This window comes from Xenopus tropicalis, chromosome 9, assembly GCF_000004195.4.
Source record: "Xenopus tropicalis strain Nigerian chromosome 9, UCB_Xtro_10.0, whole genome shotgun sequence".
Classification (NCBI taxonomy): domain Eukaryota; kingdom Metazoa; phylum Chordata; class Amphibia; order Anura; family Pipidae; genus Xenopus; species Xenopus tropicalis.
The window spans coordinates 35,587,480-35,604,898 of NC_030685.2; the positions used below are offsets into that span (position 1 = coordinate 35,587,480).

Here is a 17,419-nt window from a genome sequence, read left to right on the forward strand (position 1 = left end):
TAAGTTAACTTTTAGTATGATGTAGATAGTAATATTCTGAGACAATTTGCAATTGGTCTTCATTTTTTATTATTTGTGTTTTTTTAGTTATTTCACTTTTTGTTCTGCAGCTCTCCAGTTTGGCGTTAGAGGAATAAGTCGAATAGTTCAAAAACTATAAAGAATAAATAATGAAGACCAATTGGACATTCTATAACATACTAAAACTTGACTAAAAGGTGAACCACCCCTTTAATGAATTAATCATCCCCCACAAATAACCACCTTTAAAGGAATACTGTCATGGGAAAATATGTTTTCTTCAAAATCAGTTAATAGAACTTTTTTATATTTAATTTTGAAACATGGGACTAGCCATATTTTTCATTTCCGAGGGTGCCACTGCCATGTGACCTGTGCTTTGATAAACTTCAATGGGAAGGTAGTAAGATAGCAGCTCCCAGTAGATATTAGAATAGCACTTAAGAAATCCAAGTCCTGCTTGGGACTCCTCCAGTTACATGGGAGTAGGAGAAACAATAGGTTAACTGAAAGCAGTTCTAATGTGTAGCGCTGTAGGCACAATGCACTGAGATGGCTGCCTACACACCAATATTACAACTTGAAAAAAATTAATTTGTTGGTTCAAGAATAACATTTTCAATGGTGAATTAAACAGTATAATTTAGAAATAAAAAGCATACCATAAAATTTATGACAGTATCCCTTTAAAAACAATAGTTCTTAAGGGGAGGATTCTGTAAGTGAGAAATGTGTAAGTTTGTGCCACATGTTTTGCTAGTTATGTTTATAAAATGTAACATCACACACGCACATAACAAGAATGCCAGGAGAAGCTCCAAGAGTTCCCTCATAGTGCAGGCAGCGTAGCACTTGCAGGGGTTATTTTAAAAAAAGAAATTGTTTTCCCTAACTGGGAGTGAAGACTCTATTAGCTGGCACCTTTTTGTAATTGGTATCATTTAAATACATATGGATATTAATTCTGAAGTATTTTAATATGTGTAAAATATCTGAAATACACATAACATGGAAAATCAAGGAGATGAAGATATCTGATAGTCAGTAATCTGGTGGTGTAATTGAAACCCTACAGCAGTTCCAGTCAAGCCTAAGTATCTATAAAGGCATCTGTCACCTAGGCTTTAATTTATTTAGTTTTACACTGTAATTAATTCAGGTAGTTGCTTCATGTCAGCCTTTGAACAGCATTGTAAAGTCAGTGGGCTTCTTCTTCTTTCATAATGGTTTTAGAGCGGGAAAATGGGTGTTTAACATTAGTGAATATTTCTAGAAATAGGTGCAATGTGGGACAGTAATGAATTAGTGTTTTAACCAAACTTTACTGCAGGTATGGGATCTCTAATCAAGAGACTGCAACCTTTTAAAGAGCCTAATATAAGCAAATCATTTTTTTTTAATTGCTTCTTTTTTCTTTGCAATAATAAAACAATACCTTGAACTGTATGGTAGCATTTCACACAAATCCATATTGGTGGCAAAAAATTCTACTGGTTTTAATTTACTGCTTTTTGGAATTGTGATTTAAATTATAGAAAAACTTTATTCAGAGTTCCAAGCATTCTGGACATTAGATCCTATACCTGTAGTGGATTTTCTGACATTAACTTGGAGTTGCCACCTTTTAGGTAGACTTTTACATACCTTCAGATAGAGGTGAGGTTGTGTCGGTGAGAAATGGGTGGGATGATGGACTCACGGACAGGTCGATGATAAGTTTTTGGAGAAGTTTTGGTGGCCAGAATATGGGCGGTTACAAATTTACCAGCAACTGTATTGGCTGTAAATTTATATTGGCTGCATTGGCTGTAAATTTATATTACTTGCTGTGGCTCTAGCCAGTGATATACTAGCTGGGCCAGTCAAATACTAGCTGGAAGGCAACATTACTTGAAGTCAGTTTTTTCTCTTGTTCAGGGTAAATGTTGTGGATTTGCAGAATAAAAACATAGTTATCTCAAGATACACGCTATAGTTAAGATTAGGGGGTACAAAATGTTAATGGCGTATAGGGCTTTTTGTGGGTTCTTAAAGGAGAAAGAAAGTTATAATCATTAGGGGTGCCAAATTAGGCAGCCCAGTGATTATAATCACTTACCTGATACCCTGTGCAGGTCCTCTTGTTAGCAGGAGCTGCGCCCTTCCATAAGAGCATCACTGAATGACCACTTTTTGCTTCTTCATTCTTCTCTTCTTTTTGAAGAGCTGTGTGGAATATGCAATTTTACCAATACCAGCAGTTGTAGAAATTACAGTTTAACAACATTTGTGATTAAACTCTTTTTGCAAATACGTTGGATGTGAATAAATATATTTTCATGCTAAATTAATGTAATCTAATATGTGATTATCTGTTGCCTGTTCTGCTGACCTTGGCTGTGTCAGATGGTTGTAAATCTCATCAGTCCAAGAATACTGGCTAAATTGCACATCGTTATTTCACTTTGCTTCTTGATTTATTGTCTTTTAATGTGAGCAGATGTCTTCCGTGCCAAAAAACATTTATGAGAATATTTGTTATCTTTGTAGGTAGTTTATATCTCAGATGTCTTTTTTTCTTTGCACACATTTCAGAGTTACGAGACTAGTTCTTTCTGTTTATTTTTAAATGAATTGCTTAATATTTGAGAAATAATTGACTTTCGTTTGCCCAGAAAAATGTGTTTGAAACTCTGCATTGTAGTTCTGTTGTTTCCTGGATATTGATTTTCTTTATTTTTGGGATTATGTCTGATTAAAGTTTTTAACTTTGAGGAACACCTATCACAGAAAAGTAGTTTTCCCTGCTGGCGGTGCAGGCTGAAAGAGTACATGTGGGGGCCTCCTGCACTGGGAGATCATTTAGTAGGGTGCTATTGTTTCATATGAACCTCCAGTGTGGGAAATAATTTCTGTGTGGTAGGTGTCATTTAATTGCAGATGCAATAGAATTTGCCAATAAAAATCCATATAAAAAATTACAGATTGGAAGAGACTACATTTTTACTCAGCTGTATAAAATATGTGTATATGTGATCTGAACTGCCAAAATAAAAAAAAATAAAAAAATGTTTTATATATATATATCAAAAAGAAGGGAAGCAGGCACTCACGTTTCAATAAGGTCACAGGTGCCTGGGTGCAGTATACAAAATTGTATAGAACAGTAGAAAAATAGATGCCGCACTCACAGGTCTTAGTGAAAATAAAGAAAATTTATTGTGTCAGGCTAACGTTTCGGCTGTGTCCACAGCCTTTCTCAAAGTGCACAAACACTACAGCAAACCCACTCATAAACCCAAAATGACGCCAAAATTCTGTTAGTGACGTCATGTGTTAGTGTAATTAGTGATTCCCCACCCACTATGTGCTAAATCAAACAAACAGTTTCTAAAGTAATACAAAAATCTTTCCAACACAAGAGTATATACAGCACAAAAGTAATACAGATTATGTGCAAAGAATAAGAACAAGAGCAGAAAGAACGGAAATAACCACCTGTTAAAGCTGAACTGCAACTCCCACTCGCACCCCGTATAGGAGCTCAGGGCGATAATAGTTCCCTTAGCCGGTCTCAATCCGTGTCGCAATAAAGATTTATTTGTAGGCTCACCCTGGGAAGAAGTTATTAGACTCAGCCGGACGCTCAGTCTGTGGTCGCGGTTGTTAGGACCTCAGAGGCTCCCGGGGATTACTGTAAACGGGTTACCATGGTAACCACAGCGCTGTAGCGCTCAGTGCAAATCAAGATCATTGATAAGGGAAGAAGCAATATGTGCGCTGCTCAGGGGAACATTATGACGGGTATTGGTCCCTAGTCCCCTCCAGAACATGCTCTATACCCTCTACCACCGGGGATTTTACTTGCAACAATGGATGTGTCATCATTGTACACCGTGATTCCAACGAAGGAGGGCATAATGAACATCAAAAACTATTTTGTTATACGTCCGGACAAAAATAGACCTCCAACTGAATTTCTTATTGAACTACTTACTCACTGCCTGACATTGAACTATTTTAAATTTGAACATGCATATTACCTACAGACGAGTGGGACCAGTATGAGATCGAGTGTTGCTCCATCGTTTGCTAACCTATTTATGGCTTATTATGAAAATACATACATCTTCCCCATTTATGGCAAATACATCTACAAGATGTTTCGCTTCATCGACGACCTGTTTCTACTGTGGACCGGTACCAGAGACCAATTTTGGTCAATGGTTAAGGATCTAAATGAACTACCAACCACTATACGGTTCACGGCCCATCTTGATACGACTTCAATTTCTTTTTTGGACTTGGCTCTAACAACAACAGGATCAACCCTGGAGACTACAACATTTAGAAAAGATACAGATCGTAATACTTTATTACACTTCTCATCATGTCACCCTCCACATACCCTACAGAGCATTCCATACTCTCAAATGGTACGTATGATTAGAAACAATTCAGACCCAACAAAGCTACAACATCAACTCGATGAACTTGAAACGCGCTTAAGACAGAGAGGATATGCACCACGACTGCTAGAATCTTCTAGACAGAAAACGGCATGCTTAACACAATCCGTCGCTTTGAAAGCAAAAGAGATTACTCCTCCAGTAATTACCAATGAGAGACTTACGTTCATTACCACATTTGCCCCTGATAAGAAACCTCTGACCAATGCAATTTCCTATCATTGGTCAGTCCTGGCTAAAGACCGTACTCTGCCATCAGTCTTCAGACACCCTCCACGAATTGCTTACAGGAGGGGTCGCAGTTTAAGAGATATTCTTGTAAAATCTGATCCGAGTCATTGCTACCAAACTGCCAACCCCACTACCTGGCTATCCTCTACGAAATTGGGTTGCTACAAATGTCCTAGCTGTACTACCTGCAGTGCCCTGATGTCGGGGACCTTCCTTTAACCATCCACACACAGGACGGTTGATACATATTCAGTATAAACTTACCTGTACATCTAAATTTATTATCTACTTTATCAAGTGCCCGTGCGGCCTGTTATATATAGGCAAAACTATCACCACATTCAGGGATCGCATGGCAAATCACAGGTCTGCAATCCGTGCAGCGTTGACATCAGGTGAAGCTAATACCCCAGTGGCGGCACATTTCTTGACACACAAACATCCATTAGCAAGTATGAGATGTATGATTATTGACCATATACCCCCTTTGGTCCGAGGCGGCAATCGTGAAAAACTGCTTCTGCAGAGGGAATTAAAATGGATGCATAGACTGAATACCATCAGTCCTAATGGACTCAATGAACTGGTTTCCTATTCAGCGTTCTATCTATAATCTGTCATTCGTGTGATCTGTATGGATTGATATCTTGTGATATTTCAATTCTCCCGTAGTGTTTCACAGTAAAATCCCAATTTGTAACGACTAGGTCCTCTAATTGTCATCAGAATGTGATCTATATTTGACCTTTGTAACACAGCGACATTATTTTGTTATTTTATTTTTTATTTTGTATTTAATTTGCCTTAAGTTAAGAAACTCTAGAATATGTAAGGAATAAGCTCTGTATACGATGTTACAGATTTAAACAATTTAACATCAATTCTATTTCATTTTGTTACAATATATTCTGAAGGATAGAATCTCAGTTTATGATACTTTGTATCTATTTTTTCTTACATCTCCTTTCCATTTCGCTACCCACCTGCGCTGTAGGCAACACACACTCCTATCCTTAGATAGGACCATTTTAGATAATTAATATTTGGCTCTAACTATCTCCATTACCTGTAGTATGACAGTTAAGTACTTAACTATGTGACAATCTGGAATGCAAAAAACCACAGGGGCCGTGCTTGTTAATCTCCAGGTTTGAGTGAGGTGACTGCCAGCTCCGTGTATGCTGCTATGATAAATGGCAGGCTTCACTGAATACTGGGAGTCATGTCCTGCACTGTGTATGCTGCTACGATCAATGGCAGTTTATGCTATATGCAGGTCCACCTCGTTCATCCTGGCACTAAAAATACCCTGCATTGGGATCCACGATCACTTCTATGCTAAGCCACCTTCTGGTGGTAAGATCGTGAGACACGGAACCCCATTTGTGGTAAGCACCTGTCACACTTTCCCCTGAGCGGTGAAGTTCCCTGTCCCATTGCGATTAGCGTCTATAATGTATTGGTTACCATGGTAATCCGTATATACTTCTGGAGGGGACTAGGGACCAATACCCGTCATAATGTTCCCCTGAGCAGCGCACATATTGCTTCTTCCCTTATCAATGATCTTGATTTGCACTGAGCGCTACAGCGCTGTGGTTACCATGGTAACCCATTTACAGTAATCCCCGGGAGCCTCTGACGTCCTAACAACCGCGACCACAGACTGAGCGTCCGGCTGAGTCTAATAACTTCTTCCCAGGGTGAGCCTACAAATAAATCTTTATTGCGACACGGATTGAGACCGGCTAAGGGAACTATTATCGCCCTGAGCTCCTATACGGGGTGCGAGTGGGAGTTGCAGTTCAGCTTTAACAGGTGGTTATTTCCGTTCTTTCTGCTCTTGTTCTTATTCTTTGCACATAATCTGTATTACTTTTGTGCTGTATATACTCTTGTGTTGGAAAGATTTTTGTATTACTTTAGAAACTGTTTGTTTGATTTAGCACATAGTGGGTGGGGAATCACTAATTACACTAACACATGACGTCACTAACAGAATTTTGGCGCCATTTTGGGTTTATGTAGTGTTTGTGCACTTTGAGAAAGGCTGTGGACACAGCCGAAACGTTAGTCTGACACAATAAATTTTCTTTATTTTCACTAAGACCTGTGAGTGCGGCATCTATTTTTCTACTATATATATATATATATATATATATATATATATATATATATAAATTTTGCAAAAAATAGCTGCGCTCGCTTATTAGAGAGAGTGCCTGGGTGCACACCGGAAAAGAGTAAATATAGACTGTCATATAAAGCAGGGCACTCACAGGACTTAAAAGTATGGTGAAGAAGAAACTAAGTTTATTGTCAAGGCCTTGACAAAGGCCTCAAGCAAGACCGAAACATTGGAATAACAAATAAACTTTATTTCTTTTTCACCATACTTTTAAGTCCAGTGAGTGCCCTGCTTTATGTGACAGTCGAGTCGAGTTGCCAAGTTCATGTATTGGTCAATAGCAAATGTCCCTTTCCTTGAAGTTCTCTCTTTTATCCCAAAACTTTCGTGATTTTGTTGTGTTTTGTCTGAAAATGTGACTTTTTTGATTTGTTGCAGCGAGAGTTCAAAAAAGATTTTCAAGGCGATAATTCAAAAAAGTCGAGTCAACTTTTCTTTTCTTCGCTTTGTAAATTCACCTTTAATAATTACCTTCATGTTTTTCCCTGGATGGATGCCTGGCCGGCAACCTCACTGCTTTGCTCCCTCCTGCCAAACTTGACATTATGCAGTAAGGACCCTGCTGTGACTCTCAATGACTTTATAGGATGCTCTATGGCTATGCTAATGGAGTACAAAACATCGGGCAAGACATGGGTAGAAATGTTGTTTTGGTACAGCAGTTCTACCTTTGTTCCAGCTCCTGAGATTGCATACTTTCATATAGAAAGTGGGACTTATTATGCAGTCATTTTATTGCTGAATGCATGGCTTAGTGAACGGTATTGATTTTTTTAATTGTAACCTAAACGGTCACTATTATAAACATTCACTAAACTGCAGTGGATGTTTAGTAAATATTTTTTGCAAATAGTTGTGATTATGTTTTTTTTTCTTACAGTTGTTTACATAATACTGTTTATTTGTGAGTTCCTCAACCCAACATTTTTGTTTCCTGGCTCCAACCAAAACACTGGTGGGGGTGAGTCACTGGTTTCACCTTCTTTAATTGGCTGTTTCCAGCATGAGTCAGCATTTTGGAATGAACTATTGACAAATAACATTATTGAGTTCTTTGCAGTAAGGGAAAATGTAGGGTAAGGAAGCACAGTAATAAACCATTTATATCTGAAAAATGATAAGAAAAGGAAAATAAAATATGTGAAAAACAACTATTAAAATATCCACTACAGTGCAGTGGGCTTTGAAATTTGTGAAAGTTCCCCTTTATGCTTAGGATTCTTCATGCCTGAGTTTTATACATAATAAGAGGAGTTATATATCATAACTGGGCAAATTTGCCCTTGGGAAGTAACCCATAGCAACCAACCAGATTGGTGCATTCATTGTTCTATCTGCAGCTGGCTGAAAAAAGCCAGTCACTGGTTGGCTGCTATGGGTTACTGCCCAAAGGTAAATTTGCCCAGTGTTGCTGAATGAGCCCCCATAGTGAAATAGCCCCCATAGTGACATGGCCCTCCAAAAAAACATTTTTTTCGAAAGTACACATTGTTTTTTTTAATTAAATTTTAATTCCAAACTACAAATCTTTGCTAAAATTAGTGGGTTTTAAGAATTTTCTTAAAAAATTGCCACAAACTGTGACAGCTTCTACAATATGTACTTTCCAACAATAAATTGATTTTTCGGGTAAACTAACTCTTAAGGGACCTTGGTTATGACAAAAAACATATATATTTAATAGAATTGGAGCTTTTTAAAAATATTAAGTAGATAAATATGTATTTCTGTTCCAAATTACCAAGCTGTAAATCAAAGCTGAAAATAGCTTCTAAAAAACCTGGAAATTTGCAATAAAGCATGCAATTTACAGCATCTTATTTCCCACATGTCCTTTAGTATAAAGAAAAAGCAAAATAAATATGAATGCCAGGAGTCTTTTGAACAGTTTGACATGCAATAATCTTAGGATTACAAAACTCTGTGGCCGGTAGAGACTCTAAAATTTAAATCATATAAAAATGTATGGGTAAAAACAAGCAATCAAGAACAATGCAACATGCACTAAATAAAACCAACCAACACAATTAAGTAAAAATATTGCATAGTGAGATTGGTGGCTCATTAAGGCCCATCTCAAGATACTTCTAGTGAGATATTTTTGTTTGGCTTTTGGCTCCTGGCCTAACAGTCAGGCTAAATCTCTTGTTGCCTCTAGTGAGATACAATGATATGGATTTTTGTAACTTAAAGGAACAGTTCAGTGTAAAAATGAAACTGGGTAAAGTAGACTGCGCAAAATAAAAAATGTTTACAATATAGTTAGTTAGCCAAAAATATAATCTATAAAGCCAGGAGTGGACAGATGTCTAACATAATAGCCAAAACACTACTTGCTACCTGCTTTCAGCTGTCTAACCTCCTAGTTAGTCAGTCACTTTAGGGGGGGGGGGGCACATGGGACATACCTGTTCAGTTAGTTTGCATTTGAATCGGACCTTCGTGCTCACAAACTCAATAGTTATAACCTCTCAGGTCACTGATCGGTTGCTGACAGCTTAGAGAGCTGTAAAGGAGGGAGTAGTATTCTGGCCATTATGTTAGACATCTGCCCACTACAGCCTTTATGGATTACATTTTTTAACTAAATGGATTTTTTTTTTATTTTGCGCAGTCTATTTTACCCAGTTTCATTTTTACACTGAACTGTTCCTTTAAATAGTTAGATATTTTTAATGTGGTGCAGGTATCGGACCCCTTATCCGGAAACCCATTATCCAGAAAGTTCCGAATTACGGAAAGCCCATCTCCCATAGACTCCAGTTTAATTAAATAATTCACATTTTTAAAAAGGATTCCCTTTTTCTCTCTAATAATAAAACAGGACCTTGTACTTGATCCCAACTAAGATATAATTAATCCTTATTGGGGCCAAAACAATCCTATTGGGTTTAATTACTGTTTAAATAATTTTATTAGCAGACTTAAGGTAGGAGATCCAAATTACGGAAAGACCCCTTATCCGGAAAACCCCAGGTCCCAAGCATTCTGGATAAGGGGTCCCATACCTGTACTAAGGAAGAAAACGAATGAGCTTCTGTATAAAGCCACTATGTCAGATGTCATTAAAATATGGTTAAAATAGTTCCAAAACATAAAGAGTTAAGGTCCCCATACCCGGGCCGATTATAGCTTCCGATATCGGTCCCTTGGACTGTTTCGGCAGCTTATCGGCCCGTGTAGGGGCAGAACTGAGGGGCTTGGCCGACCGATATCTAGTCTGAAATTGGGCAGATATCGATCGGGCAGGTTAGAAAATCCAGTCGGATCAGGGACCGCATCGGCTCGTTGATGTGGTCCCCGAACCGACTGCCCCATTGCCGCGTGTAGAATTCGATCGTTTGGCCCCAGGGCCAAATGATCGAATTCGCCTACATGCCTCCCCAATATCGCCCACCCGTAGGTGGGGATATCGGGTGAAGATCAGCTTGCTTGGCGACATCCCCAAGCGAGCGGATCTGCCCGTGTATGGCCACCTTTAGTCTTCAGTTTAGAAACCAGGCCAAAGTGTACAAAGCTCTTTTATTGTTGGGAGAGTTTGCAAGCTTTAGTACGTAACAGCTGGAGGGCTGTGGGCTTGCAGGCCCCAATCCCTTCATCTTGCGGTAGACACTTACTTTGACTATTCAGTATTTCTGTTTAATTTGTGTACTTCACCAGGAAGCAGAATGTCAGAATGTTTCAGTACAACATATGTCAGCTGTGCAGCTCAGGGCTTTTGTACTTGCAGTGTTATGTCTGTCATAAATGTTCAACCACATAATTAGTGCTATCTATGTTTACAGTTTAATCTGTGCAATTATTATATTGGCTCCAGACCAAAGAAAAAAGCAAGCATTTATTTCTTAAACAGGAAGGAAATAATCCTGTATTTCAGTTTGATAACTCAATGTAGTAGGAGTTATTACAGTGGATGCTATATAGCAGCAAGGTATATGAAAGAAAGTCACTGCATTTTTATTTGTAATAAAAAAAAAAATAGGCACACTGGGAATTTCAGTGATTACAAAATCATGGCATCCTAGTTCATTCATAGGAGTTTATTGGTTTTCTGAACACCATGGGCAGGTGGCTTTTCAGAACTTTTGCAAGTCGGCAGCTAGCTGGCACGTGAGCTCCTGTTAGATCTGTTTACTAGTCTGTTTTCCATTGGGTACTCGCAAAGCAGATCAATGTTTGGGGAAAACATTTTCTCCCTTCGTCAGGAGGCAGTGTCCTTCCCCCGAAACATTGATTGTTGTGGTTTCACTGGCAGAATAAATGGGGTAAGCTCCCCAGCCTGAAATACTGAGTGTGTTGGGTCTCTATCTCTTGTCCTGCATGCAATTTGGGACATTGCCATACGCCTAGGAGACCTGGAATCACTATATTATTATACAACAATATAAGGGATTGTGCAACTGGATACCGATCCGGTGTTATAAATACTTGCCAAGCAACTCATTTCTCAATCTCTCAATAAGCCCATAGGTTTCAATACAAATAGAGCAGTCTGTAAAACTGCAGGGAATGCAGGAAATGTGCAACCAACTAACTCCCTTGAAAATTAATGAATCCCTTGATAATTAAATAAGCAGAGAAATTCATCCAGCATGACGCTATTATAAAAAAAAAAGCAAAAACAATGCTAAATATGTTGCAGACAATAGAAATACCCATTCATTTAAGGGTGAAAGACTTGATTGCAGTCCCTGTCTGTGTGAGCACTACACTAAATTAGGCACAACATTCGTAATCTCTTCAGGGTTTGTGGCGGATCAAACATGGACCACTACAATATCAGGTATATGTACCACCCTACTGCCCTGTCAGATCACAGTTGATTTGCACAAATCAGTCCATTGGTTCTGTTGGTTGTCTTGTCGGTAGGTACATGGTAAATTGAAGTGTAAACTGAAATTAGGGAATACAAAATGCAAATTCACTTTGAGGCAGTAAGTTGGTGTTTTGGGACAGATGGAGCATTGCAGCTCAGTAGATGAGAAACAAAAGCTCTTCAGGCTGATTCGGTATATGTAAAAATAACCTATATAACCTATATAATGTAACTTTTAGTATGTTATAGAATGGACAATACTTTTCAATTGGTCTTTACTTTTTATTTTGCATGGTTTTTTAATTATTTTATTTCCTTTATTGACACTTTCCAGCTTTCAGCTCTAAGGCTACAATTTTATTGTTACTTTGTATTACTTATCTTTATATTTAGACTCCCTACTATCCATATTCCTTTCCCTTATTTATACCACTACTGGGTTGCTAGGGTAGCAACCAGATAGCTGCTAAAATGTGGTTGGGTGAAGGGGTAATGAACAGAAAGCTCAATAATTGAAAAAAACACACAAATAATAAAAATGAAGATGGATTGCAAATTGCCTCAGAATAGCACTCTTTACCACATAGTAAAAGTTAATTTAAAGGTGAACAACCCCTTTAACAGTTTATGACTGTGATCCCTCCAGCTATTATGAGCCAAGACTTGTATCCAGCCCATACTTGGGAACATTTTATTCAAAATAATGTTTCATGGAAAAACATGTTCCTCAGTTTAGTCTATAAGATAATCTGGTATCATTATTTATTTGTGGAAGCCAAACAGGTTATTGAGCTTTAAGAACTGCTAAATATAGACTATAAATATTGTGTTTGTGCAGAGGTGCATATGCTAGTGTAGTACATCCAAGTGGGTACTAATTATGGTTGGCAAGGTAACCACTCATAAGAAAATGGAACAGATATGTAATGTTAGGTTTTTCTGAAGTTCAATATGCTGGCTGCATGCAATATGTAGGTTGTCATGAGAGCGCTCAGAGAACAAATAGGCCCAGACACATTAAAATGTCTTTCTCAGAGAGTGGTATTGTGCCTCATGATTCCACTGCTGTGCAGCGGAAGACAAAACAGAGTTTGACGTTAGTAATGATCACAATGAGAACAATGATATCTGCTGGTTATATAACATTTGCCATTTTCTCCTGAAGCCCTTAATGAAGTGACAATGGCGTCGACCAGCCACCCACGACGAAAGACAGACTTTAGAGCTGCTAACGGATATGCTCCTCCTTTGTATATGTTCTCCAGTCTTCAGCGTTTTCTATTTAAAGGGACAGCTTCTTGTATATATTTCATAATTCTTTAGCGTCCACATCCTGCTTTAGTTGTCTGGATGCAACTGTTAACATAAAGAGGCAAACAGGCAGTTGATCCAGGACTGTAGTGTCTGTACTGACAACCTAGCCTTTGTTTTTGATTTGTTTAGAACTGTTTAGAACACACTAGCACACAGAGTTCTCCTCAGTGATAATGGCACCCAGTAATTGTCTGTACAGACTTTGTCTCAATGACATAAATAGGGAGCAATAATGATTAATGCTGGCGAAAGAAAAATCCACACCCTTTCTATTCAGGTCAACAGAAAGCAACCCCCTTTAGACCAAGGATTATTGACTGCACAGTGTGCCATAGCCATAACAGCACATATACCCATATATATATATATATATATATATATATATATATATATATATATATATATATATATTTATATATATACCCAACAGCTCTTATGTTCTCCAGTAAATAAGCATGCATGTGTTAGCGCATGTTATTCTCCCTAGCATATCTGTAGCCACAGGGACACAGACCAAACCTGAACTCCAATAAACAATAGAGAAACACCTGTTTTTTCTGCTATCACCAATGGTCCATTTCTCAGTATGTTCACTAGTTACTGTGCGGTATAAAGCATAGGACCAAACTGCACGGAAAATGCATCAACAGCCCATGTGTACAAAGCCTAAAGGATACTCAAGGGCAGAATATTGTGTCCACACACATCATCAACATTATAAAGTTTGTATTTGTATGGGTGTTAATTTTTTTCTCTATCTTATGGGCAGTTCAGGTATGTTTTATATGTTTAATGTGACCACTAGATAACAGGATAACTAGATAACAGGATATTGTGGGATAATACAATTTTGGTAATTTATATTCACTCATTTTGTACAGTTCTATGGGAATTGGTACATTGAAACTTTAACAATAATGTATTATGTAATGTATGACTTGCTGGTAACTTTGTGCGACTTAGAAAAACCAAAGAAATGCATTGGCCGCATAGAAAAAAAACCCCACTTAGTTCTTTAATAAAAATACCCATAAGTCTATGCTCCTGCACCAAGACTGAAAAGACCAGTGGGAAGTCCATGCGCAGTAGAAAGTATTTTGGAAGAACACAACAGAGCAGGAGCACTCACCAACAAAGATCCTTCATATCCCTCCCACTACGGAGCACGCACCAATAGTAACCAATATGCTAACCATCGCTCCAGCCTTCACCACTCCACCCGTACCAACACTGCTGTTTCTTAGTGTGCTTGTGCCTAGGGAGAGGCTGGATCTTTGAACATTTAGTGATGCTGTGCCATCTTTATTACGTATACATATCCAAAATGGCAGCCGCAATGGGCAAGAAACATATAAATCTTTAAAAGCGGACTGCGGGAAATACAATCACTATTAAGAAAAAAAAACTTAGTGATCAGATAAAGGCAAGGGAGGTCTTTATTATGCTGGTGAACTCTTTCCAAAGCAGTATAATAACAGCAATCTTTGCTAAGGAACCTATTGTAGACACAAATCAAACCAAGGATGAAATGTCGGGAGCCAAAGCTAAACACTGTAGTTGAAAGAAGTTTCAAGGTATTAAATGTTAAGTATATCACAGTTCTCTTGAAAACACTCACTTTCAAATTTTGTCATTAATATTTGAAAAAGGCAGTCAGCCCTTGTCAGAGACAGGTTGGCGCCAAATAGCTTTGCAGAGTAGGACAAGGATGTCAATGTCATAGCCCTTCAGCTGTTAAGTGCAATTCCAAGCAGCCTTCTGTGGGCTTCACTCTTCAAGGCAGGTGGAGGGCCAGTGGACTGCCTTGCTATAAAGTAGATTCAACTAATTTGTCATTGATTCAGTATGTTCCAACTCTATTTCAGAAGCTCATAAGCAAATATCCCATGCCTGAAATATAATGTGAAAGGATATTCCTTTAATACCAACTAGGGCCTGCTCTTGTTCATTATAATATGGCGAAAGGGGGGCTTAGTGATATTTCATGTTACTTGCAGTATTTTACTTTAAGTTTAAAGGGGCGCATGCGCACTCGCAGCTGGCGGGGGGGGTCGCGCGGGGGGGGGCGACCAACAGGGGCGGCCTCGCCTCCGGGCGCCCAGAAGACAAATCCGGCCCTGGGGATGACTGGCAACTAGTAGACCTGGCCCTTGTGTTTGTCTGTGGGAGAGAGAAATAAAAGACTGTAAATGTCACTTGGTCTGGGACCAGGCCCGGATTTTCAAACTGTTAATTCTGGCAAGTACCAGAGGGGCTGCTGTTAGATGCCATAGGCAGTCACTATTTAGTGGGCTGGTGAGGAGCTGTTTGGGCCTCTGTGTACCTCATATCCCAGGGTCTATTTTCAGTTTCATTCCAGGTCTTACTAGGACTGTTATTGGGTTAATAACCATAACCTTACAGTGACACATCCAAATATAATGCTGTAAAATATGTAGACAAGAGGGTTATTAAGGAATACTCTGGTATGTCAAATTTCCTATGTAGGTAAGACGTCCTCTACTTTCCCACCTGTGTGGGAACCATACTGTTATAAAATGATGTCCTAAAAAGATGGCTATGTAGCCCTTGGTCCATATAATGTGCAGGCCTGCAGTTAAATGGCCCTGCTTGAAGATTTTGTGTGTTGGCAGTAAATACAATATAGATTAAAAACAAACTTGCAGGTCCAATGGTATGTTAGTCCTAGCTCTGTAGTCTAGTTGAACTACAGCACTTAAAGAGTTAGTTTCCATTAATCAAGTTATTTTTGTAAGCCTAGTAGTCAGCAGTATGTTTTTTTTTTATTTTAGCTGGCGTTGAGAAGCTGAATTGCCCATTATTTAATAGGAAACCTTCTAAACCAATGTACAGGAAAGGAGTTGCCATTATATCAGCACTATCACAAGGGCTTGACTTTATCCTCTAATTTTGTTTAAGAACATTACACATTAGACTGTTATTAATTTTTTTGTGTGTGTCTGACAGCTGCGAAGTATGAAACAATAACTAAAAGTTCATAGAGTTCCAAAGCACTGGCTTGCTGTGCCACCTCAAAGAAAGAAGCATTCTCAGTTAAATTGTTATGCCATATATTGCCATAGTTCCACAAAGAGAGTTGTGTGTGGTGGCAACATGATAGAACATGATTGCAAATGCCATCAAATTGCTGCTGGACGGAAGCATCATATGAAGTTTGTTCTGAATTGGGTATGATGTGTACTGTGTAAAAAGCTTGCACAAAACAAGCAGGCAGTGAACATTGCATTCTGTATAAAATAAAGAGAACTTCTGTGCAGCTGGTAGGTTTTTTTTATGTTAAATCTGCAGCAGATTAGAACAGGACAGTGACCAGGTCCTTGAGCTGTAGCCACCTCTTCTAGCAATGTATCTGCCACACAAGATGCCTTAAAGGGGTTATTCACCTTTAAATTAACTTTTAGTATGTTGTAGACAGTGGCGTTCTGATATGCAGCTTTTATTTGCATTTTTTTTTAATAATTTAGCTTTCTGGTCAGCAACTCTCCAGTTTGGAATTTTAGCAGCTGTATGGTTGTATCAACCAGGCAGAGGTTTGAATGAGAAACTGTAATATGAATAGGATTGGGTCTGAATAGAAAAATAAGTATTTTTTCTTAACGCTTGTTGTAATTCTGCAGCAAAATACAAGCTATAAATAGGTTCTATATTTTTTTTTACTGTCCAGGTGCTAAGTAATAGGTGCACCTTTATGTACAGGTGCTAAGTAATACTGTGTTCATATCACAATTAATCAGGATATTTATGTAGATGGCACCATAAATCCATATTTGGTATACACAATATACAACAACCCATGAAGCCCATCACCCAACCAAATTCCTTCTTCTGAGTGATTGTATCTAACTTGTTGCTAATTGTTCCAAACAGTAATAATCAGTCAATCGTTTGTAACAGCTAAAACACTAATACATGCCCTTATCCTTTTCTGCTTAGATTACTGCAATCTCCTACTAACCAGCCAGACTCCCACCTCTCTCCCCTGCAGCCTCAGCCTCAATTAAGCTCTCTTGCATGGTTGCCTGTTAAAGGACAAGGAAAGGCTAAGTCACGGGGGTGCCAAAATGTTAGGCACCCCCAAGTGACTTTAATTGCTTACCTTGTACCCCGGGCTGGTGCCCCTGTTAGGAGAAGACAGCACCATCCCGGGGTACCTGTAACGAGCGCTTCCTCCTTCCTGCTTCATTTTGCTGACAAATTCCGGGGACCGGTGCATGCACATTAGAGTGAAAAGCCGACTTCTCTTTTAAAGTTCGGCTTTTTCACTCTACTGCGCATGCGCGTGATCGAAGCAGGAAGGAGGAAGCGCTACAGGTACCCCGGGCTGGTGCTGTTTTCTCCTAATAGGAGCACCAGCCCGGGGTACAAGGTAAGTGATTTAAG

The 17,419-nt window shown here is 38.7% G+C and overlaps 1 protein-coding gene across 5 annotated transcripts in view; it reads left to right on the forward strand.

Moving 5' to 3' along the window:
• mrtfb (myocardin related transcription factor B) overlaps window positions 1–17,419 on the forward strand; it is a 187,754-nt gene that overhangs the window by 29,189 nt on the left and 141,146 nt on the right. The window lies entirely within an intron of this gene.